A 25,203-nucleotide genomic window follows, 5' to 3' on the forward strand; every position below is an offset into this window, starting at 1 on the left:
TCCACTAGAAAGTTACCTGTCACTCCCCACCTTTTCCATACTGTTCTCTTTGGAGGGTTTTAAATTGTGCATCGAGATATATGAAATATGAAGAGATAACACACAGACCCTCGAATTACCTCTAGTCTAGATGGAAGGAAATCTCTCTTTCTCTCTCTCTCTCTCTCTCTCTCTCTCTCTCTCTCTCTCTCTGTCCCTGTCTGTCTATGACTTTGTCCCTCTTTCTCTCTCTTTCACACACATCCCCCACACACCCCACCATCTGCTTGTACTGCAAGGATGATCACTTAATGGATAAGTAGTGTGACACACTAAATCTTTAAATTGCATCCCATAATTATATTCAGCTTCTCACACTGGCAGACACAAACTTGTCCTAGCTGTCGAGAAAATGAAATTGATTCCAGCACACCTTCTCTTACAGGGATATTTTGGTAGGATAGAAGGCTATACCTTTGACCACAGAGATTCCCTTAAGGAATGAACCCTTTGATGATTTTGAGGTTTGATCCAACAATTTTTGAGTGCCTCCCCAGTGCAAGATACTATTCTAGGTGCTGGGGATGTAAGAGAGGAAGGACCACAAAGATTCCTCATACTTGTCTACAGTTCCGCACTTCATAAAGCAGTAAAGACGTGTACTCAGGCTGCTCTAATATCAGCAACAGAATGCTCAGAGATCCTAAGGTAAAGCCAGCAAGGGCTCTGGATCCCTGAGGAATAAGAGATAGAATTCCAACTAATAGAGGGGAAATTAAGGGAAGTTTCTTGGAAGGAGATGGGATTTGACCTTGGCCTTGAAAATTGAATATGACTTCATTAGAAAGAATTGGTTCAAGCTAAAGGAACCACAGGAACAAAGACTTAAAGGAATGAAAATTATAGGGATGTTTTGGAAATAGCAAATAACCTGGGAAGGGCGTGTCTCGGAATTCACCTGTGTAGGGGGTTGCAGGCCTTGGCAAACCTTAAGGGTGAGGCATTGGTGGCCATCAGATGGTGGAAGGCTTTAATCCCTCGCCAGTAATGAATTTAGACTTTTCTTCAGTAGATCCGAGGAAGTATTTCTAAACGTGGGAGCAATTTGACAAGCATTATGTTTTAGGAGGAGTGCTCTGAAGAGTGTTCTAAGGACAACTGTTGTGGTGGGGTGGAAGAGATTAGTGGCAAGAACATTTAGGAGACAATCCGATGAGATGGATAAGTTTTGATAGACAGAAGTAACACAATAAATTAAGAAAACAATAAGTCTTTTACCTAGGGGAGTTCTCCCTATATCAGTACACTGTGGAATAAATTTTAGCCCATTCCTAGTACTCTATAGTAGGAGTCAATATAATCTCTTATCTCTTTTTTTTTTATCTTTCATAATGACATCTTGATGTAAATATTATTAATCTGTGTTTTCCAGATTGAGGGGGAAAAAAGGAGACTTATAAAAACTAAATTATCTTGTGCAAGGCCACACAGCAAGCAAGTAATAGAGCCTGGATTTGAACTGTCATCCAGTGTGACTCAAGAGTCTAACCTCTCAGGATGTTCTGCATCAGAGCTAAGTTTGTAGACTGGTCTCATGTGTCCATGTGTGAACGATCTATTTATGGATCACCCAGAGAAAATGTGTAATATCAGGCTGACTTCACCCTGCCACCCAGCACGTTCCTGGACGGCCTCCCAGCTGGTGTCTGCTCAGGGAACAAAAGCTCACTTCAATATTAGCCCAAGTCAAACCTAATTAGAAAGGCAAATCCACTCCCAGCCTCCCCAGTCCCAGATTGGAGGTACATGCCAAGCAGTAACTTTCCTGTGTTTTCTGCTACTTTAGTTTCTCAGTCCCAGCTTTGATCACTCTAGATGATGCTCTGTCCAAAAAATTGACCCATTTTCCCATTTTGTTTCAAGGTGAAAATCCTTTATAGATTATCAAATGCTAGTTATATCTTTAACCTTCCCGTGGAGCTCCTCATCAGGTAACTTTATATGTTGATTTGAAAGACATTTAGTGAGTATATAACTTGTACCAAGCTACAGAGGATAAAGGTAACTAAGGCAAGGTCCCCAGAAGGTACAACCTACAGAGTGACACAGGCTTTGTATTTCAATAACTGAACAACTTAGTTATCCCTGACACTAATTCAGGTAGGACAACCAATGTTTACTTTATGTTGTTTAAATCTTGCAAAAGTGCCTTGGCACTATTGACATTTGGGGCCAGATAATTCTTTGCTGTAGAGGGACTGCTCTGTTTACTACAGGAGGTTTAGCAGCATCTCTGGTCTCTACCTGTTATATGCTAATTGCAACCCACCCACATAAGTTGTAAAATGAACAATGTCTCTATACATTTTCAAATGTCTCCTGGAGGGTCCCCAGTAGAGACTGTGGTCTAGACTATGCAATTTCTGTCCTCAGAGGCTGTTGCAAAAGTCACAGCTTCACCATCACTATAATCTCGGTGCCTCACTACACTTACTTAGCAAGGCACTGTGCTAAGTATTTCTCATGCATTACCCCAACTAGTCCTCTTGAATCATACAGTGAGATAATCAACACTATGATAATCGTTTTATGTTGTAAGTAATTGCAGTTTAGCAAGGTTAAGAGACTTACTCTAAGTCATAAATCTGGTACCAAGTAGAGCCAGGACTCATGCCCAGGAGAATATGCTCTAAAACCATTATATGAGGCTGCCCTCCCTACATACATCCAACTTGTCATCTAACCTGTAAAAAGGTAGCAGCTAATGACTGGAAATTGTTGAGGGCCAGGCACACCAAGGCTGACTATGCATGTGCAATACTAAATTGAATCCTCATTAAAATTCACAGTTTTATTCCCATTTTACTGGTTTGGAAACTGAGCATCTGACAAGTTAAGTGACTTTCCCTCAAGGTTCCAATGCTCACAAGTGGTGGAGTCTGGATTCAAACCTAAGTCTCTCTGGCTCCAGAGAAAAGACAGCTCCCTGCTTCTCATAAGTCTCTCCAACCAACACCCACACAGGGCGCAGCCTATAGTTCCACCCCAAGTAAACCTGAAAAATGGGCAAGGTAGCCACAGCCCTGCCTTGGGTACCCTCCTTTTCGCTCTCCTCCCAGCCCCCGCCCTAGTTTCCCACAGCTCCCCCAGCCCATTGAAGGGGGTCCATTCTCTGTTTCAACAGCCTCCTGGGCGCTGCATACAGTATTCCAACCCAAATAAGTATGTGGGTGTCTGGTGAGTGTTTTTTCTCACTGGGAGGCCCCGCACATCAGAGTGTGGATTTTGGTTTCAAGTCTTTCCTACCTTTTGGCCAACTCTTCTCTCACCTACTGCACTGAGCAGTCCCGCCTCCCCCCACCCTCCCAGAGCTCCCTCTTTGCCAAACCCTGACTCTGGCTGGGAAACAGAAGGCTGCCCTCCTTGGATGTCGCCCTCTTTGGGTTCCATGAATAAGCCTACAGGAATGCTTCAAGAAAGCAAAGCCATCATTTTTCCACCAAAGGGGAAAAAAATACACAACACTTTCATGGTTGTGCCCGAGTGAAAACACCCCAGGCCTCCTGCGTGGCTGGTCCCTGGGCTCCAAATGTGCACCAAATAGGACTTCAGAGGTGAAATCATTCTGTCTTTCAATTCCTCTGTGTTTACCAAGGGGACATGGGGGGGAGAATGCTGGACTCAGATGCAGAAGTGGTATTTGACTGACGGTCATCATCCGCATCAGTGGGAATTAAACTCACACGAAAATGAAGAAAAAGGCCCAGCAAGTGGCCCAAGGTGGGAAGAGAGGATTCTTCCCACCACAATATCCTTGTCATTTAATTACAAATGAGAGTCTATTAGGGACTATGTTTCCTTTCTGGGTCTGTGGACTGAGAGGTCCAGGAGATCAGCTTGTGTGGCTGTCAGCACTTCTCCTCACTCTTTGATTGATTCTTCAAGCACAAAAACTCCCAAGAGCAGCATGGGGAATCTTTGGGCAGCTAAGGGGAAGACACAGGAGTGTGTATGTGGACACTGGTCCTCATGTAGGAGCTGGCATACTTGCAAACGCCCATGCCACCATCAAAGTGGAAGACAGGCTAGAACCAGACTTGCAGGAAAACTTGAGTATTTAAAATTACTAAAGCATATAAAAAATACATATTATCCTAAGCTTTTTTTAAAAAAAGAGTTGAGTTAAAAACAATTGAGGAGCAGGGAAGCAGAAAGAACATTGGCTTTAAAATCAGTAAAAACTGATTAGAATGTAGGATCCACCAACTGACTATAAACAGCGCCTGCAACTGAAGAAAGCAGTTGTTAAAATGTATTCAGAATAATGGAGATTTTAAAATTACCTATTTAATTTAAACCTGTCCTGCTAGCATCAAAATTTTATTCACTTTTAAAAGCACTGAATTATGGTGCTATAAACACTTCAGTGAATCTTACCTGGGGAATTTAAGGTAACTTGGTTCAAGCAAAATGGCCATTTTCTGCAAAAGATAATACCTTGGTATTAAGGCTCAGAAGCACTTACTATGTGCCCAAGGTTGCATCAAGAAATGGCAAATCGTGGATTTAGACCTAGCTCTGTCTGACCTATGCTGTTTCCCAATTTCCCATATGGGGTATTCATTATACCTTTCAAAACTGTGAGGCCTCACCTGTGCAGTGCTGTTCTCAATACTGCATATGAACTTGAAGCCCTATACGCAAATAAGAATGCAAAGCATTGTTTGAGTTAGCCAACCTCATCTGAGTGTCCAAATAATTTTATGCAAACCTACAACTACCCCTTTCCTTATTTAGTTTACAAGAAGCAAAGAGGGTTGCCATCATGCTAGAGATTAATCATTTTTGTGTGAACTAGAAGCAGCACTGAACTCAGAATTAGAAGAAGAGGGTTCAATTCTTGACCCTGTCACTCTCTGCTGGGTCACCATCAGATCTGCTTTGCACAGTTCCAGGAACACTGTTCCATTTATAGTCTATGTCCTGGAGCACAAATCCAGGGAGTGCCATTTGCATGGGCTACCAAATGCCCCTTGCAATTAATTGTGCAATGCAGGGACCCTGGTAACCCTGAGCAAGTCAGCAAACCTTTCTGAGTCCAAGTTTCCTCCTCCACAGCAGGAATAGTTATGTCTACTTTTTGATTGTTAAATGAGATAATGAGTGTACATTTCCTAGCATTGTATAGTCTGTCTGTGTAGTGCCTGACAGCACTGGCACCATTGCTGTTTCATGACTATAAAGTTGGTTTGAATCAAACTGAAATAATTCATTGCTACTCTTTAACAATACAGAATAAATTAGTCTTGTATATCATCTCCTTTCACCCGTGGGCCGTTGAGGTCCTGGGACAAGCATGTGGGGAGGAACTATACGGGTAGGATACTGCAGTGGGTGGCTTTAGAAGCCGAGGCAGGGAATGTCCTCGTGGACAGAAAGGGAGAGAGTTTGTGACTGGCGGAAGTGGTGGGAAGTACCAAAGAGGTAGTCAGGGTTGGGCAGGAAGATAAAATTTAATTTCTTCTCAAGGCCTTCTCCAGAGCTTGGGGGAGGGCGGCTCAAATGAGAATTCTATCCCATTGGACTTTTCATAAACGGGACATCTTTCCTGAAACAGGGTTGTCCCATTTGGGATGAATGTGTCCCCAACATACATTCCCAGGACCAAGCTTGACCTCACCCCATACGCAAGCTGGTCGCACCTCATGAAGCTAAGGAGCCAGCTAGGAAACAAGGCGAGACAGAGAATCCGGCATCAAGACGGATCTTTACGAAGACAATAGCTGTCATGTAGTTTGCAAATTCTGGAGACAGCCCTTGGGGAGGACAATCCTGTTATAACCCAATTAGGCCGCAGCAGTAAATGCTAAAGAGGAATAAAAGCAGTCAAGATGCCTTTTGTGTCAGAAGAGGAAGACAAGTGGGTTCTCCACTGAGTCCTAATCAAAGGCTTCCATTAACCAGCCCATTAACTCAGCAGACAAGAATCCCCCTGGGCCCAGCTGCAGAATCGGACACTCTTGAAGAAGTCTCACCGAGACACTCAGTCCAGCCTGCTCTGTCTCAAAGTGCCCCCTCATCTTTTACTAAGTTCCTTAAAATGAGTCATGTTGCGTACTTTGGCAACTACCACCATTACAGCATCATCTTTTATTTGAACACCACTTGGAAGAGTATGATGAGTTTTCACACGACGGCTGAAGAAAGGCTGGAAAGAAAGCAGCCAGTATGTGCTGCGTCACTGCTGTGTGCTGTGAGCATCTGAGTTGTTGTCACGTCTGACCCACAAAACCCTGGGTGGTGGCATCATTATGACTCCCGTTTTAAAGATGCAGAAACTGAGAAACAGAGAAGTTTAGTAACTTCTCCTGATTCTCATGGCTTTCAGGAGGTAGACTGTGGATTGGAACTCGGGTCTCTTTCCATGACAGGACACTGTACACATTGCCATCCATCTGTAATGTCCTGAAACCCTCCAGCAGCAATACAAAGCAGGGTTTATTGGCTTCATTCCCCACTTAGGAAAGCTAAGACTCAGAGAAGCACTCCAGGTCACATGGCAGGTAAGAAGCCTAGGACTCGAATCCAGGTTTTCTGACTCAAAGTATTGTGCCTTTTCTTGTTGTTATACCAGACCTGCTGACGTATCACAGGACACCTGGGTGTAAGTGGGTCAGAGGATTTCCCGGTACTGTCTCTACGAATGCCTGTGAACCCTCACACGTAGAAGGAACATGCTACACAGAGACACACGGAGGAAAAGAGAGATTACCAGTAAACCTGGCTGCTAGACTCCAAAATTCTTTGGAATCCTTTGAAATCATAGGTTAGCAGGGCCATTCCCGAAAATGAGGTAATTCTGGTGGCAGAAAATGTGGAGCTCTTGTCCAATGTCCTTATTTCATTCTCGTGAAATGCAATGTTTTCCATTTAGGTTAGCAGCCTGGGCAACTAGCTGCAGGCGCTGGAAGACAGACTTGGGTCAGCCCTTTGAGAGTGCCAGGGTCCCAGTGACATGCTCAGTCCACAGGGATAGCTTGACTGTGCTCTTGGCAAGACCCAGGCAGAAGAGGGGGAACGAGTGGCCACAGACCCCTCAGATGCCATTCTCTATATCATCACTCTCTCCAAGACAAAGAAAAGACTGTACTCTGTGCTGTAGTCTCCTGCTTGGGGAAGCTATTGTCCCGTATCTTTAAGTCCACACACAGAGCATCTTTAAATGACAAAAGTAGTTTAAAGCCTCTTGTATAATCTGTGCTCAAGAAAAAGATATGGAAAAACAACTTTGTTGTTGTAAAGGGCACTGATTTTGTTGTCAGAGAAATCTGAGTTCAAATCTCATCTCCTATTCCTCCTCATGTTCACGCACATGGAACCTTGAGCAAACAAATTTACCTTCCCTGGCCACGTTTACTTTTCTATAAGACTGAGATACTATTTCAGAACTTATAGGATATTATGAATAATTTTTGGAATAATATATTTAAAGGACCAGGCAAACAATGGGGCTTAAAACATTCTTTTGGGGCATTAATTCTAAAGAAACTGAGACTCAGAAGTTAAGTGACCACATAAGCAACTCACCAAAAGTGACATACCTAGGGAGTTCTTGAGTCGGAAGTAAAAGCAGCTCAGTTTGTCCTCAATGTCAAGGTGTAGTTCACTGGAAAGCAGGACCTCCAGGAAGCATCACCTAGAAGGTCTGCATGTGTGTGTGCTCATGGGAGATGCTGGTGGTGTCAAGACCACTGAAGACAAAAGAAAGAAGTAACCAAAGTCCTGAAACTTCCAAATCACCCTCTTGAAAAGAAATTGCTTGCCTTCCACTTTTTTTTCCTTTCTCCATCCCATGAACTGGAATGTGGATATAGTGTTGGTGACCCAACTTTGATCATCTGAGCAAAGACCACATCCTTCAGGAGTGGGTCTCAACCAGGGGTGATTCTGTCCTTTCAGAAGACACTGGCAAGGTCCAGAGACATTTTTCATTGTCACAACCAGGGAGATAATGTTACTGGCATCTAGTAAGTAGGGACCAGAGATGCTGCTAAGCATCCTACAATTTTAGAGGGTAGCCCCACCTCCCACTCCCACTGCCCCAACAAAGAATTATCCAACCCCAAGTGTCAATGGTGCTGAAGTTGAGAAACTCTGGTCTAAAGAATATACTCACCAGCAAATTAACTGATCAGCACTTAAGTGGACATATAGGAATTACATTTATTGGGTATTGGGGAGGGGGCAGGGGGAGGGGGATGGGTATATACATACATAATGAGTGAGATGTGCACCTTTGGGGGATGGTCACGCTTGAAGCTCAGACTTGTGGGGGGAGGCGGGGCAAGGGCATTATTCGAAACCTTAAAATTTGTACCCCCATAATATGCTAAAATAAAAAAAAATAAAAAAATAAAATTAAAAAAAAAAGACATTTCACTGAAGAAGATATACAGATGGCAAACAAGCACATGAAGATGTTTAACATTTTTAGCCATCTAAGAAATGTAAATAAAAAAACACGATGAGCTATCACTATATACCTATTAAAATATCCAAAATAGAAAACAGTGACAACAACAAATTCCGGCAAGGATTCAGAGAAACTGGATCTCTAGGACATTGCTGGTGGAAGTGTAAAATGGTGTCACCATCCTGAACAGTTTGACAGTTTCTTAAAAAACTAAAGACAAAGCCACCATACTATACAATCCAGCAGTTTCACTCTTGAGCATTTAGCTGAGAGAAATGAAGGCTTATGTTCCCATAAAGATTTGTATGTGAATATTCGCAGAAGCTTTATTTATAACAGCTAGAAACTAAAAGCAACCCGGATGTCTTTCAACGAGGGAATGTTAAACTAAGTTACATTCACACTGTGGAAAACTACTAGTAATAAAAAGGAAAGATCTATTTATTGTTACATGCAAAAAAAAAAAAAACCAGTGAGCAACAAGATGGAAGGAATAGAGCTTTCTGTATCCCAGAATTGTAAAGGGAGAGCAAAACAAACTTCTATGTTGTTTGAGTTATTGTCATTTGAGTCTCTGCTATAGCAGTTTAGCTAATGCAGGGCAATATCATTGTTATTCCTCCAGCCTCAGGGAAATTAATTTTCCAAGGTCTCAAAGTTAATAAGTGGCATAATAAGGATTAACACCCAGGTCTGCTTGAATCCAAAACTCATGTTTTTGTATTCTATAATAGTTCCCCTACTTGATTGCCACAAAAAGAGGAGAGATGGCTAAAAGAGATATAGAAGGAAAAACTTAGTATACCTGTAGATATATTGGGAAAATATTGGTGTAAGGAATGGGGTGTACTAGCTTGATTTTAGCACATATGCTAAAACTATGGTACTGGCATAAAAACCAACGCATTGACTAAAAAAAAAAAAAAAAAAAACAGACTAGAGAGCCCAGAAATAAACCCAAGTGTACATAGTCAACTAATTTTTGAAAAGGGCACCAAAAATACACAATGGAGGAAGAGCAATTTCTTCAATAAGTAGTATTGGGAAAGTTGGGCATCTACATGCAAAACAATTAAATTGAGCCCCACCTTATATCATAAATAAAAATCAACTCAAAATATATTAAAAACTTAAACATAAGCCGGGCGCGGTGGCTCACGCCTGTAATCCTAGCACTCTGGGAGGCTGAGGCGGGCGGATTGCTCGAGGTCAGGAGTTCGAAACCAGCCTGAGTAAGAGCGAGACCCCGTCTCTACTATAAATAGAAAGAAATTAATTGGCCAACTAATATATATATAAAAAAAAAATTAGCCGGGCATGGTGGCGCATGCCTGTAGTCCCAGCTACTCGGGAGGCTGAGGCAGAAGGATTGCTTGAGCCCAGGAGTTTGAGGTTGCTGTGAGCTAGGCTGACGCCACGGCACTCACTCTAGCCTGGTCAATAAGCGAGACTCTGTCTCAAAAAAAAAAACTTAAACATAAGACCTGAAACCATAAAATACCTAAGGGAAAAAAAAAAACATAGAGGAAAATCTCTCTGACATTGGTCTTGGCAATGATTTTTTTTTTTTTTGATATGACAACAAAAGCATAGGCAAGAAAAACAAAAATAAACAGGTGGGATTACATCAAACTAAAAAGCTTCTGCACAAGAAAGAAAACAGTTAATAAAGTAAAAAGGCAACTGAAAGAATGGGAGAAAATGCAAATTGTATATCTGCTAAGGGGTAATTTCTAAAATATATAAGGAACTCTTAAAACTCAATAGCAAAAACATAAATAAATGAATAATCCAATTGAAAAATGGGCAAAGGACCTAAATAGACATTTCTCCAAAGAAGAAAGATAAATGGCCAACAGGTATACAGAAAACTGTTCAACATCACTAATTGGCAGGGAAATGCAAATCGAAACCACAATGAGATATTATTTCATGCCTGTTAGGATGGGATTATCATAAAAACAAAAGATAGTGAGTGTTGGTGAGGTTGTGGAGAAATTGAAACCCTTGTACACTGTTGAAAATGTACAATGGTACAGCTGCTATGGAAAATATTTTTATCCATCTTGTTTCAAGATGTTTCAAGTTCAACTTGTTTCAAGTTCCTTCTCAGAAACTGGCATAGTCTCCTCCTCTCCCTGTGTTCTCTCCTGCCTCTATCCAATCCCTTTACCCCATAGCAGCCAGGGATATCTTCTTTTCCCCCCAGTTTCATTGATATGAATGACAATCAATAATTGTATATATTCAAGGTACATAATGTGATTTTTCCTGTACATTATATACATTGTGAAATGATTACCATAACCAAGCTAATTTACATATCAATCACTTGCACAGTTACTTTTTTTTTTTTGGTGGTGAAAATACGTGAGATTTATTTTCTTAGCAAATTTCAATTATGCAATACATTATTATTAACTATATCCATGATGCTATACATTAGGTCTCCAGAACTTATTTATCTTATAACTGCAAGTTTGTATCCTTTGACCAACATTGCCCTATTTCCTCCAGCCCCAACCTCTAGTGACCCCTATTCTACTCTCTGTTCAACAACTCTATTCTATGAGTTCAACTTTTTTGTTTTTCACAAAGGGATCTTCTAAGAATAAAAATTAGCATTCTGGGTCCAAGATAGAGGTTTGTACACATAGGTTTATCCCTTTACCTTCCTAAGGCCCCTTTGCAGTGAAAAATTAGGTAAAAATTAATTTGCCTGGATAAAAACAAAAAAGAATGGGTGTAAAGTCATCAGGAAGAGGATATGTCAACACATATCTGTATACTCGAAGTAGATGGAGGAATATTGGCTGGGATAGCAGATTGGAGGAGACAGCTGAGCCTCAGCAGAGCTCCAGACAGACTCTTGACTCAGAGATATCTGATGTCATGGGAGTGGGTGCATGGCGGTAAACACAGGTGTGAAAATCTGTACACAGAAGCTAACTACCACTTCCTTTCTCTGCTCCTATGTCCACCAGGAAAACAGGTTTGTATATAATGGTTGGAAAATAAGTTATTTTTACCTAAAAGAAAAAATTAAATACAATGTAAAGTACTGGCCATCCAGTAAGGGTGTGGCCTATGTGTGTGTCTCTCCGTGTAACAGCAGAACCCCTGCCTACTAAGCTTCAAATGCACTCTATTAGTGAAAAAGCTTCACTCCCAAACACTGTCAGCTTTTCTACCATTTCGTTTTAAACATGAATGAAAACTCCAGGATCAATTGACACTTGGGAAAAGCAAGACGCAAATCATTACCAAAGCTGATCCTGAAGGAAACAGATAATTCAGGAAACTGAAAAGAAAAAGAAAATTAAATCTAATAACAATTCCTAAAGACATTGAAAAACAATTTCATCTATTAAATTAAAAGAAAAAGGAACAATAAAGGAATAAATTTTTGAAGGTTCAAAATATACCTCAAAAATAAAGAGAAAGAATGGAAGCCTTTAAAAATTAAGGAAACCTCACAGATTGAAGAACAAAAGGCTGTGATAGAAATTTGAGACAATGGAGGTCTGCCATTTGACTAACGGGATTTCCAGAGAAAGACAGTGAAGGCCACAGCAGGGAAGAAACTATCAAATAAATAATAGAGGTAAATGTTCAAAAGTCAAAGGACATAAATCTTCTAATTAAAAGGGCACTCTGAGTACCTAACTTAGTGAATTTTTAAAAAGGAAATACTTTCTTATTTCATTGTGAAATACCAAAACACCTAGGATAAAAAGATGATTTCAAGCATCTAGAGAGAACAAAAGCAAAAAAAGACAATAGCTCATCCACAAAGTAAGAAGAGCCATGTTGCTCTGAGACTTCTCTTCTGCAACACTGTATGCCAAATGACAATGGGACCCTGTCCAATGTGCTGGGGGAATTCCAAGTCCAGCCAAGATCCAGTTAAGTGTGAGGATGAAATAAAGGCAACATTCAGGGTATTGCCACCAATGAATTTTGTTCATAGGAAGTTTCTGGAGGATTTAAATGAAGAGAAAAGAAGAAATGAATTCCATAGAATAGAGAATCCAACCCAGGACAGTAATGAGGAAGCCCCAAGATGATAGCAGTTCATCAAGCCTAGAGGAGAATTACTTTAAGATTAAGCAGGAGGACTTCCAAGAGGGATGGAACTGGAACAAAGACTTCAAAGATACGATGGAATCTTTGAGATAAAGGTCAAAAGATGTAATGGACACCATACAGGTCCATATTATAGGGGGAGTAGATCAGAAACAAGATAAAGGACAAGTGATTATGCAAATAAACATGATCATAGCACATTATGTGGTTCTGCAGTGAACAAAATTTATATGGCCATAGCAATGAGAACACTGATGATATTTAAATTTTAGAATTCATCTATAGACATAGCATGGAAAACTCATTATACCTATAGAACAGAATGTAAATATAATCAGTATGACACTTTAAATGTAAATTAAATTATGTAATGTAAATTCAAATTTTAATGTAAATTTAGAGAAGACAGTACTGGGATGTGGAGGTAGAGTATAAGAGAGTGTAGAGGAGAGTAGAAAGAAAGGGATTTTAACATCCTACTCTTATAAAATTAAGGATCTAGAAAAAAATATCCATACTTGATAGAACAAAAAAGTAGATATAACATTAAAATGTTAAAGTTAGCTAACAGAAGAATTAAAAAGAGTAACTCTTTTAGAGATCAGGATGGCACTGGGGATAGTATAAGCAAGCTGAGTTCTCATCTCTCATAGCAAGAACTTAATAAAGTCTAAATTTAATAATTAAAGAGATAATTTTATATAAGCATATTATTTACAGACAGGGAAGTAACTCTCATAACAGCTAAAAAAAAAAACCCAAAAAACTGAACAAGCCAACCAAAAAAACCTTAAGAGATAAAGTGTTGTTTCTGAGAAATAGAAGTAGGGTTGAGGAGAATAAGCCAGAAGATTGTAGTTTTTCATTAGAAGCCTTTCTTTTTTTTAGGAAAGGAGAAATCTGTTAATCCCAAGCAAAAAAGATTGTGGGTTAATTTACTCATTTCGAGACACAGCAGAAATGTTTGCCACAAATGAGAGGAAAACATAGAGTGTTTCATAGACAGAGAACAAACACTGGATGGACTGCCCAGTTGGGCACAGAAACTAAAAGAGGAGGAAACAGGAGTCCTTGATTAGCTGTAGTTTAGGACCAGCATGAAGCAGCTAGGTATAGAGGTCACATGAGACCTATCACCAGTGGAGAACTCAAAAGAGGTGGTGAAAAAGCCAAGCCCGGCAGAGATGGCATGATGGAGCGATAGGAGGAGGATGCACTTTGGTTTCAGACCTGAGTTCTCATCTTACCCATTGCTGGCTGTGTGACCTCAGACAATCTGTTTAACGTAATCTCTCTGAGCCTCAGTGTCCTCATCTCGCAAAGAGTGATGATAATGCAAATGTCCCAAGAGTGTTGTGAGGATTACAGGAGGTAGAGAACATAGAGAACCTGGCATACTAGCTGCACATAGAGAGCACTTAATGAATGCCTCCATTCCTTCCTCTTCTCCCTTTCCATAGAAGATTGCTGGGTTATTGCTAAACAATAATCTATAAACATTTTCAATAAACTGGTGGAAATGTGTCCTGCAAACCAAATAGACCTGAAATATGAATCAAGGTGAGTACAAAAGACCTAGGCCCAGATAATGCCAAGTAGGTTGAAAGTGATGACTATAAGTCAGTGCAAGATGAGCTGAAGGTAAAGGAAGGAGCATGAAACCAGACAGGACCAGAGGCCAGGGCTGACAAGTGCAGGACAACTGCCAAGAAGAAGCAAATCATAACCTGAGGCTCCATGCCTGGGACCAATACTGGGAACAACAGATTTCTGGAAAAAACTATCATTCCTTCCAAACCTACATTATACAAGTCTAGCACACAGCATGGAAATGCCTGAGAAGAGGAAGAGGAGGGGGAACTGGGCATCATGAGATCTTCAAAATGTGCCAGCCTCACATAGCTAGACATCTGGATGAAGGACTTGGCAGAGAATTAGAGGAATCTGCAATGCTTGCAAGGCCCAGGGGAGACTGAGTCAACAGGAACTTGCCATTGGACCAAAACTGAACAGATCACAGGGCCATCAGAAGAGGATGCTCACAGGATTCCCAGTTATGGGTCTCGGCCAGTGCACCCCCAAAGAGCAGCAGGTGGGTTGGATATACTCATGGAAGTGATCAGACAAGTTCTAGGGGGAAAATGGAGCTATATATCAAATTCACATCCAACTTGTGATGTGAGAAAATTTATCACTTCGCTCCACCATCATTATTATCACTACCACAGATGAGCTACAAAGGGAAATTGTGGTCCTTGAGGGAGAATCTGTTAAGGACAATAGTCTTTGAAGAGGCTGAGGATATGGGATCAATTGGAACCATGCAATGAAGATTACAAAGAGCATCATGGAAAATGTTAGGCTTACCTGTCAATCAAAAGCAATAGAAAAAAGGAAAGGTTTGCACAGTTTTCAAACATCTAGAAAGTGGCAGAAGGAGCATGGGGCTTGGGAGAGCTGGAGGGAAGAGATGGGCTTCGTGGTGGTTGGTGGCACACTTCCTGATGGCTGTGCTTCTGAGGGTAGGAGAGGAATCTTGATCTCAGTGGAAAAAGTCCTCTGTGGTCTGGGCTAGTTAGTGGTGACATGGGTCCCAGCCAGGCTGTAATGATCTTTCTAAAAATTTGCTGTTAGCTCAAGCTTCACATTAGAAACCATTCCTAATTCCACAATCTGGATAAGTTTCTATCCCAAGAAAATAAATGAGCCTCAAGGGGAAATCTCTAGATCAATAAAGTGAGTAATTTAATTTGTTCTCCTCAGGGGGCACTAATCAGAGTCAGCCACAGAAGACTCCAGACTCCCAAAGTGAAACAACTGTCTCTGGAGACACAAAACTGTCCTCATTTAGTAAAAGAAGAAGAGATAGCCACACAGATTTTCCACAAAAGATAGACGATACAAGAGGGGGTCTGTCATTACTCTTCCCAGAAGGTGAATATTTTGATTGTTAAATTATGCTGTCTGGGATATTTTTAAATTTCTCAAGTTAAAATGCTTTCTTAGTTAACTGTGCCATTCTGGAAGGACATGGGGGTGAGGTCACAAGTGAAAAAGACAGACAAGCCTTCTTTTCTGAGATTCGTCAGACGTCAAGAAGGAGTCAACTCTGGTTCTAATGAGTATCCTGTTGCTAAGTAGACCTTGGCCACCCCTGTAATTAAGAAAGGGACATTATGTAGAGTTGATGATCCAGGAACGTGGCTGGGGCTAGAGCTGTATTTGTCTGAATGACTCAGTGCACCAAATGTGTCTTAGCTGGACACAGCCAAAAGAAGAAAAGAAATACACACACACACACACACACACACACACACACACACACACCATGCATACCCTTTTCCCGAGGCCACCCATGGGCAGTGACAAATTTCCAAGATCCAAACTAACTGCCTTGGAATTCAATTAAAATGCTTTCCCTTGCTAAAAGCTAGGGGTGTGTGAGTTGGGTGTCACTCTGTTTCCCAGAGTTGTGGAGAGAGGAGGATAATCCTGAGAACTAAGGATGCTCAGTCAAGTCTGGAAAAGGTCCAGACTGGACATTGAAATAAAAGCTACATTATTCAGAAAGGGTTGCTTCTTAATTGGATGGGATGTTCCTTAGAATGTTGAAAATATCCAAGGTCTTTTGAAGGCCTGGGAATTGAGATGTATGAAAGATATCAAAGCAATAAAAATGATATAGAAAACATGAAAGGTATTGAGATTATTCACTAAAATAATGATATACTGTGATAACTGACTTAAAATATTTAAAAGGCTTGCAAGAGTTGGATGTTGAGTTGTGTGCCTGAGGTCCAGGTCATGGCAGAACATTCTGGGCCCCAGAGGACTGAGATGAAGAGATATCTTCCACATTGAGCAAAGGAGAAGAGTCAAAATACAGAAGAACATCCAGGAATATGTTTGGGAGCTCACAGGAATGTGAAATCAGAAATGAAATTCAAATAATGAAGTCAGTTCAAATCACAAAGAATAGTCATGGACTATGCATAATGTATGATAGTTGAAAGTCCTAATTTGCCAGAGATGATCTAATTTTATACCTATTGACTCACTGTATCATTCACTTTAGCATTTGTTTTAGAGTTTTTATTTTTAACCCAGTGTTATTATTAATCTTTGCATTCAAATAAGCTGGGATGGATTCAAAGAACTACACTTCATACTTTCAGTTTCTGTGAAGTTCTTATTGATGAATATATGAGACGCAGAGGGACCACTTTCCTCATTGTAACCTGTGATTATGTCTGAAAGACAGCCAATACTAACTCATCTCTTTTCCCAATTTTCTTTGGTTCCCCAAAGGAAGATCCTGAGAAAACGATTCTCATGTAAGTATTTTATTTTGGAGGTGAAGGAAAACACAAGTAGAGAAGTAAGGATGTGAAATGATGGAAGGAAAACAGCAAATAAAAGATACAGAGTCAAACCAGCTACCTCTGAAGGCAACTGAAGCATAATTGTGCTGGGCAAACTCTAAGAGGCAGTGTATTATACTTGCCTCTTGGTTATCCCAACCCACAGTGTGAGGAAACTGAGGTATTTATACCCTGACTTTGATCAGCCATTGGTGGAGAAATTCTTCCAAGGGACATTAATTCCCTGGCACTCCTGGGCTGCACTACAGACAGCAAACCAAGATTCAGTATCAGGAAAAGGCCTTAAAGAAGAGAAATACGTGTACATGCTGCTGTAGACCAAAGGGATCAAGGTGAGGAGTTATGGACTGGGCACTAACAGCATCGCATATAGTCTTCCTCTTGCTCTCCTTGATATCCACGTGATATTCATTATCCTTGTATTTTACCACCTGTCCCAGATTCCCCTTACTCTGATCCAAAACTTCTGCTAGTTTAGGTTGTTGTCTGCTAGGGTAACCAGACCTTCTTCTCTGAAATGACTCAACTCTTGGTTATTCCTTTACCCGGGTGTATTTGTTGAAGGCTACACATGTGGTTCTCACTGTACATGGAAGCACCAATGAGGGTCCCAGTGAATCCCTTGACTTCCAGACATTACCCTCCCTGGTTCCCTTATGTACCAGCAGCCCAGTATTTTCACAATAATGAGGATTAATTATGCCTGCCAATATAGCAACTCATTTTTTGCCTATTGGTCTACTGGCAGGAGAAGCCCAAGACCATCAAGTAGGAGCTGTGTTTTTAGGAGTAGTGAAACTCTTACTGAGTCACCTTTTAGAAGCATCCCCTTCCAGAAACCAGAAGTTTTAGGCCAATGGAATCTAAATTTGTGGGGACTGGGGCACAAATGACACTGAAGATATATAGTAACTGTTGACAATCAGTCATAGGTGCTCCAATTTTATTCTTCAAAATTGTTTTGGCTTTTCTTGGCTCTTTGACTTGCCATATGAATTTTAGAATCAGTTGTTCAATGTCCACACACAAAAAACCCTTTAGGAATTTTACTAGGATTCCACTGAATCTATTAATAGAAATCAGAGTAGAAAACAGAAATCTTGAAACAATTGATTTTTTTCAATCTCTGAGAACAGTATATCTCTACAATTACTTCAGTGTCTTTAATTTCTTTTGGCAATTTTCTGGTTAGTGTGGAGGTCTTGCAGTTCTTTTGTTAGGTTTATCTTTTAGTATTTGATGATTCTGATGCTGTTACAAATGACAATGTAATTTATTTTCATTTCTTGAACTTGTATCCAGTGACCTTGCTAATTCACATATTAATATGAATACTTTGGATTTCCTACATACACAAACAGGTCATACTTGAATAAAATAGTTTTACTTCTTAATTTCTGATATTTATAAATTTTATTTATTCATTTATTGATTTTGCCTTTCTGTGCTGTCTAGAACTCACTGTACAATTTTAAACAAAAGTGTTAACAGAAGACATTTTTTGGGGTTCATAGATATTTGTATAGAAAAAAATGAAATGACCTCCTACTTTACACTGTTCTCAAAAATTAATTTAAGGTAGCCAATAAACTTAAATTTGAAAAGGAAACCAACTAAGCTTCTAAATAAAAGATAAGAAAATATCAAATTATCTTGGAGAGGGCAAAAAGTCTTAAACAGAACATGCAATATTCAGAACATAAAGAAAAGTATTGAGAAATTAAAATTCATTAAAATTGAGAACTTTTTTCATCAAAGCATACCACTAGGAGAGCAAAAAGGCAAACGAAAGATTGGGAGAAAGTATTCACAAACATAAATAAGACTGTACTAAAGATATAGATATAGATAAATAGATACAGATATATGAAAGACAGTCTGATAATTTTTTTAAATTACAAAAGACTTTAACAGGTACTTCTCAAAAGGGAAAATCTAAGTGGCCAGAAAGTAAATGAAAAGTACTCAAACACATTAGTCACCAGGAAAAATGCACATTTAACTATAATGAGATATATTACTGTATACCTACAAGAATGGTTAAAATTAAAAAGACTGACAATATAAAGTGTTGACAAAAATGCAGGGCAACTAGAAGTCTGTTCATTGAGTGTAAACACTTTGAAAAACTACTTGGCAATATCTCCTAAAGTTAAACAAATGCCTACCCTACCCAGAACTCTACATGCCACTAGTAGGAAGGTGTATATTTAACATATATGTGAAATGACTTTCTATGTCCGCCAAAGACACATACAAGGATGGTATGGCACCTGCTAGGTGCCGACACTTTTCAGGGCTGAAGTAATGTCCTTCGGGATGTGTTGACTGGTATGATTCGGCATTCAAAGTACAGCACTGTTTTACCCATGGTCAGAATACACAAGTCTGGAAACAAAAGATGAAGATGAGAGTGGCTCTGACTACTACCCCTAAAAATTCAATAGCAAAACTTTACAGCTTTGACCTCTGCTGGTTCAAACATCTTAGTGCCTAAGAGATAAATGCTTCCACTAGAGTAGACAATGATGGTTTCATGAAACAAAAATGCAAGACTTCCATCTGGCCACTTTGGGTTATTTGTGGCCCTAAATCAGGCCGACAAGAGTAGAATAGCGACTGAGGTTATTGCTCCTGACTGTCAAGTGGAAATTGAGTTCCTACTCTGCCGCAGGGCAAGGAGGAGTGTAGTATTTATTTTCTATTGTTACATAACAAACTACCACAAACAGTGGCTTAAAACAATACCCATATACCCAATACTCAAAGTTCTGTAGGTCAGAAGTCTGGCACTGTGTGGTTGGGTTCTCTCTCCAGGGTATCACAATGCTCATAGAAACAGCCCATACATTGGTCCCAGACTGAGAAAGTAGGATGTATAGAGCAATGCTATCTTGGGAACATACCCATAAATATCCCTGGTTGAAAATTGCTTAGTGTACTGTGGCTGTCAGTTTTGTAGTAAAGGAATCGAAATGGTTTTGTTGTTGCAATTAACAAAGGTTAGATCTCAAAACAGGTTGAGACCGTGACTGATGAAGCAGAGAGTCTTGTTAGGAAACGCAGGAATCGTGGTGCTGTGGACTGTTCCCTGTGCATGGGTTCAAAGCCAGCCTCACTTATTTTGTGACCTTAAAGAGGGAAGTTTCCTCCTCCAGAACTCCAGTTTCATCACTTTTAACATGAAATAGTCAAGCTAGATTGGTCCTCAGCCCTGTTTGTATGTGGCCTGCAAGCTGAGAATGGTTTTTACTATTTTAAAGGATTATAAAAACGAAACAAAAGCAAAGAGGAATATGGGACAGAGACCATATGTGGCCCCAAAGTCTAAAATATTTACTTTCTGTATCCTTGCAAAGAAACATTTGCCAACTTCTGAACTAGATCAGTAGTTGCCAAGCTTGGCTGGTTTTTTGTTTTGTTTTGTTTTTAAGGCAGAAAAGTACTAATTCCTACTAAATGAAATCTCATATGGAACCCAAGCCAAGTATAAAACAAATAGGTGGATGTCTCTGATTGAAGGGGTGAGAGATCTTAGTGGCTTATAGTCATATTTCCTCACCTTCTCCCTGTCCTCCTCATGCCTAAGTCTCTCTCTAGAACCTTTGGGCTTCACAGAATGTGGGTTGAAAACATTGATTCTTGAAGCTCTCCAAGCTCTTCCACTTTTAACTTTCTGATATTGTTTTCTATATTGGCCAATGCTGCCAAGGAATACTTTGGTCTCCCAAGAGCTGAGTTTGGTTTAATAATATAGTCCAATAATTATTAATGTGGCACAAGGGTGTGAACAACCACAGAGCTCCAACAAAGTTACAGAACTGTGAGCAAAGCAATTATATCTTTGCCCTTTTTCCCCAAGAGTCTCCACTAGCTTCCTGAAAGTGTCAATTTCACCCCTAACATCAGCCTTGCTGAAGTTTAAACCAACCCAATGGGATTACTAACCTCTCATCAGAGGCAGACCTGCCTGATAACAGGACCCAGTGTAGGCCAGTCTTTTCAGTTTGGGAAGTCTGCTTTTTTAATGTGAGAAAGAAGGTTGTGCTCAAGCTTTTCTGAAGGATTTTAAAACACAGAAATTAAGTCTAATGGAAAATTTTTTCCTGGGTTGTGCAACATTTCCAATCTCTCAGTTTGCTGGGACCTTCCTCTTTTGTTCTAAGTGGAGAAGTTATACAATTGCTAAGAGTTATACAAAAAGTTTGGTTCAATTGTCTTTCTGGCATATCCATTGTGGAATGTGCCTCCAAAGTAATAGCCTATATCTCAAAGCCATAATATACCCAATAAATCAATGACTCTTCCCTCCTGCAACCCAGGAAGGAATGGGTAGAATTGATCATTTCCCCATCCTGGAGATTCTGATGGTCTCCCAAGATTTCCATACATTTTCAGGGGGGACTAACATTTTCACAATTATTTCTGGCTCTGACTTCCTGTCTCTACTCAACTCTATATAGGGTAGATAGTTCTTTACTTCCACTCTGGCACCTGCTCAAACATAGAATTTAATTTCTATCAAAAGCCATGAAAAGTTTTGCCAGAATAGCAGTATGTGAATCTCTGCTGGCCCACTTCGCAGAGAAATGAGTATGATTGATTAATATAGGTATACAGAAAGAGTGAAATACATATTATTATATAATATGTATACATTACCTACCTATCTATCTATCTCACTATCATCAATCATTCAAAGTGTCTAGAAATTATCCTAAAGGCTCCTAAAGATAAAGAAACATTTGTACAAGAAAATCTACTGAAACTCAGTAAGACAAGTGAGTCTATGGCATTTAAGCCATGGCTAGCTCTCTCCCTTCCATCCCCCTACCTCAGTGTGTTGGATGGTCCACTTTGAGTAGGTGTGGCTACAAAGATAGTATCCCCCCCTCCCCTAAGCTCCCAGTCAAAATTTACAGTATCTCACTGGCAAGGCCAGGCCACAGACTTTAGCCTGTACATAATGGGATTTGAGGGGCTTTAAGAGAAAAAAGGCATATTTTGTTTGGCTATTATAAGGCAATTGTAAAAGGCACATGGAAAATGACAAAAGCCTGAACAACCTGTCAGTGGGGGAGTAGATTGATTAGGAGATGCTTGGTACATTCCATGCATTTGTCTAAAGCTTTCATTTATACCTAATCTGGCATGTGTCCTAATCCATTCTGGCTGCTATAACAAAATATCATGAACTGGGTAGCTTGTAAACAACAGACATTTATTTCCACAATTTTGGGGGCTGCGAAGTCCAAGGTCAAAGCACCAGCAGATTTGGTGTCTGGTAAAATCCCACTTTCTGGTTCATGGAGAGAGTTTTCTTTCTAGGTTCTCAATTGGTGGAAGGGCTAGCTGGCTCTGGCTCTCTGGGGTCCCTCCTATAAGTGCACTAATCCCATTTAGGAGAGCCCCACCCTCATGACCTAATTACCTCCCAAAGGCCCCATATTCTAATATCATCACCTTGGGAGGAATTTCAACATACGAATTTTTGGTTGATGTTAACATTTAGACCATAAGCATATAAGAAGGTGGAATAAGGCTAAAAGGTAACCCAGAGATGACCGAGACAATTGGGTAGAATATGGTGATACCATTAGCTAGACTGGAAACACAAAAAGAGGAGCAAATAGGAGGGTAGGGTGACCAGATACCATGTGGTACAGGCCCTTCGTCAACCCAGATGCAATGGTGTGAACACTGATGGGGCCCCACAATGATGTGAGTCATTAGAAAGTAACCCAAATCCATTGAAAATATGCTTTTAATGAATAGAAAACATTTCCTTTATATTAAACTGAAATACTGACTCTTTGTAGCTTCTACTCACTGGTCTTATTTGACTAGACATTCAAAATAAATCTGATTTGGAGAGTCCTTGGCACCAAATTCCCAAAGAAATATTTGTAAATCAAGTGTTTATACATCTAATCCTATTGACTTCCGTTACCTTTTATCTTCATTTTGGAGGATCTGCAATTTGGTAACGATTCTTCACACCCTCGTTGTTCCTTTTTTCCATTTGGTTCTTATCAATAATCTTAATAATTAAAAAGTGAACATTTATATGTATCAAGAAATCTTGATGTTAAGAAACTCTTTTTGAAAAGTGAGTCATTTATCCCCTTTTGTGGCCATTTTGTAAAATTCTGTTTTAATCTGGCTTAAGATGAACAAACACACACACACAAACGAAATCCTTATGCCAACCTTTTTAAAGTTGCAGGCTGTTTCCTCATCCTTTAACTTCTTAACATAGATTTCTCTTAGGTTTATACTCATACCCAGATGTCTGTGTATTACTGACTCAAAAATATCATTATCATAAATTTTTCTTACAAAGTAGCATAGTGAAGACCTCAAGACTCCAATTTCCTTCTATCCTTAGCATGATTTTTACTCTACTCATCTCATCCTCCCTGGGCTAGAGTAAAATCAACAGCCAAAGTTCTGCCCTTCAGATTCTCTCAGACCTATGTGTTCTTCTAAATTTAAAGGCCAATATTTGCCGTCTCATTTTTGGGAGCCTACTGATAATATTAACAGAAATGTACTCTAAGAAGGACCCTACTCCTAGTGATTTTTCTTCTTTCTAAAACAAATATTGTTTTCTGATGCTAAAATCAACACATACTCGTACGAGAAAATTTGCAAAATGAAGAAAAGCATAAAGGAAGCTAACAAGATAACCCCACCACAAAGAAAAACAACTACTACATTTTATTGCATTTTCTTCCTGAATTTCTTCCATGCATATATTTTTACAGTTAAGACCAGATAGCTTTTTATTTTCTGCTTTTTAACTTCATATGGCTCTGTATCTTTGCACGTCACTTAGAGTTTAGGTACATCAGTGGAAAAACTGGCGAAATCAGAAAATCTGTCCCATGATGCCTCTCTCCTAGCTTTTAGTCGTAACTGGCCATCCTTGGTGTTCCTTGGCTTGTAGAGTCATCTCTGCAATGTCTGCCTCCATCTGCATAAGTTAATCTTCTCCCTTTGTGTCTGTGTACTCTTTTCTGTTTCTTACAGATACACTCACTGGATATAGGGCCCACCTTAATCTAGTATGACCTCATCTCCATTCTTACTTTAATTACATCTGAAAAGACACTATTTCCAAATAAAGTCATATTGTGAGGTTCTGAGTGGACATGAATTTGGGGGGGGGGAGGGGGGACACTATTCAACCTATAACACAGGAGTTTGATTTTCTTAACTACAGTAGTCTCCATGCCAAGGAGACTGTCTGGCACTGGGTATAAATGTGTAGCAAACTCTTCATTTAAAAATTAATTAGAGCTGAGCACTGACTGCTCTCTTTACATGACACTCTGTCTCTCTCTCTTTTATTTTTCTTTCTTAACACATGAGTTTCAGAATATATATCTCCTTATATGGCCTCATTCATGTCATCCACTGGGCCTTATAGGTATATAGATTTAGGATCCCTGTTCATCAGGTTTATAGTACTGCTCACATTTTCTCCCACTGAAATAGGGAGAAAGGATGAGGGGCCGTGGAGAGGAGGGGAGTGCATTAAAGAACTCAGGAAGAGCAGTGAAAACCACAGCCAGCTGGCTTGGATTCGGATCCTGGCTCTGGCATTAACTCATTGTGGATTCCACACATCTCACCTTCTCCATCTGCAAAATGGGGGTAATAAGCGCCTGTCTCTTTGTCGTGAGGATTAAAGAAACTGATTTTCATAAACTGCATAATCCAAAGGTACAGAGCAAATGACTTTAAACATCTCCGCTATTATGGAAATGTCTTGGTGCTAAAGGTTAAACCTTCTTAACACCTCCACCTCCAGGAATACAATATATTTTGCTGTCTTATTAGACTTGGAGACAATCTTGCCTGCTTAAACCAACATTTACATTTTAAGTAAGAACCACACCAGCCTTCTTCCTTGTAATCCTCTCCAGATGAGAAAGAGATTTTCTTTTAAAGCTAAATATTGAATCATATTTTAATTACACTAGGGAAAGGATTTTATGTAAAGAAACCAAAGAGTGAATCTCTTGGAGCATGTATTTCTATCTCCAGTGTGAGATCTCTTCTGTTCGATTTTCCAGCATGTCACTTTTTTCCTCTCTCACTCCCTCTTTGCCAATTATTAGCCTTGGAAGCAATTTGGTGGAGGCTAAAAGGAAGAATAAAATGATATTTGAATACTAATATCCAAATATTATGTGAGCACTTATTTGACATAGTCTGTCTACTTCCAAAGTCTATAATATTTATTATAGAGCATAATGTCCCAGAAGTTATGATACA

The sequence above is a fragment of the Microcebus murinus genome, chromosome 18 (genome assembly GCF_040939455.1).
Source record: "Microcebus murinus isolate Inina chromosome 18, M.murinus_Inina_mat1.0, whole genome shotgun sequence".
Classification (NCBI taxonomy): domain Eukaryota; kingdom Metazoa; phylum Chordata; class Mammalia; order Primates; family Cheirogaleidae; genus Microcebus; species Microcebus murinus.